The sequence below is a fragment of the Mastomys coucha genome, unplaced genomic scaffold (genome assembly GCF_008632895.1).
Source record: "Mastomys coucha isolate ucsf_1 unplaced genomic scaffold, UCSF_Mcou_1 pScaffold9, whole genome shotgun sequence".
Taxonomy (NCBI): domain Eukaryota; kingdom Metazoa; phylum Chordata; class Mammalia; order Rodentia; family Muridae; genus Mastomys; species Mastomys coucha.
In genome coordinates, this window is record NW_022196915.1 from 107,479,145 (window position 1) to 107,480,086 (window position 942).

Below are 942 nucleotides of genomic sequence, written 5' to 3' on the forward strand. Positions count from 1 at the left end.
ATACATATCTGTTTACATGTGACACACATATGCACACACACACCTATATACATGTGTCTCATGTACATCTGTATATATGTGCCACACACCTAAATAAATATAATTTAAAAAAAAAGATTTTGGAGTTTTGGGCTATAAAAGGCATTGAATTCTATAAGCAGAGCTTAATGGGCTCAGGCTACCCTCAAGAGCTCAAGAGGTGGAAGTAGAAGGATCAGGAGTTCAAGGTCATATCCATGGCCACCACATTGAGTTTGAGGCTACCATAGGCTATTGGAGATGCTCAAAAACAAAAGCCTCTTTGTCTATCTTTCCATATCATCTCCATGGTGTACATGAATGTTCTGGCTGATGTTCTCAAGCACATTAACAATGCTGAAAGAAAGACAAATGCTAGGTCTTCATTAGGCTATACTCCAAAGTAACCAATCATGTGGTTTGAAACTGTGATAATGAAGCATGGTTACACTGGCAAATTTGAATTCATAGGTGATAAAGGAGCTGGGAAAATCATTGTGAACCTCACAGGCGGTTTGAACAAGTCTGAGCGATAAGCCACAGATTTGATGTGCAGCTTGAAGATCTAGAAAAATGGCAGAGCCATCTGTCCTTGTCCTGTTAGTTTGGTTCCTGTGTACTGACATCCTCAGCTGGTCTCACAGACCACAAAGAGTCAACATGAAAATGGACAAGGTGGAGAATTCTGGGATTCTTTTTCTAGAAATAGAAAACACATGTTTAAATATAAACTCAGTCGAAAAACAAACAAACACAATCCCAATAAAATTTAAAAATTAACATAAAACAAGTATTAATATTATTGCGAATCAGGAGTTTATAAGCCAATAGAGGATTAAAGACGAGATAAGGCAAAAAGAGGCTGGGCGGGGGCTGGTGAGATGGCTCAGCAGGTAAGAGCACCCACTGCTCTTCGGAAGGTCA

The 942-nt window shown here is 39.2% G+C and overlaps 1 pseudogene; it reads left to right on the forward strand.

The window, feature by feature from the left end:
- Positions 1-326: 326 nt before the first annotated feature.
- On the forward strand, positions 327-721 carry LOC116084662 (annotated as a pseudogene).
- Positions 722-942: the final 221 nt, after the last annotated feature.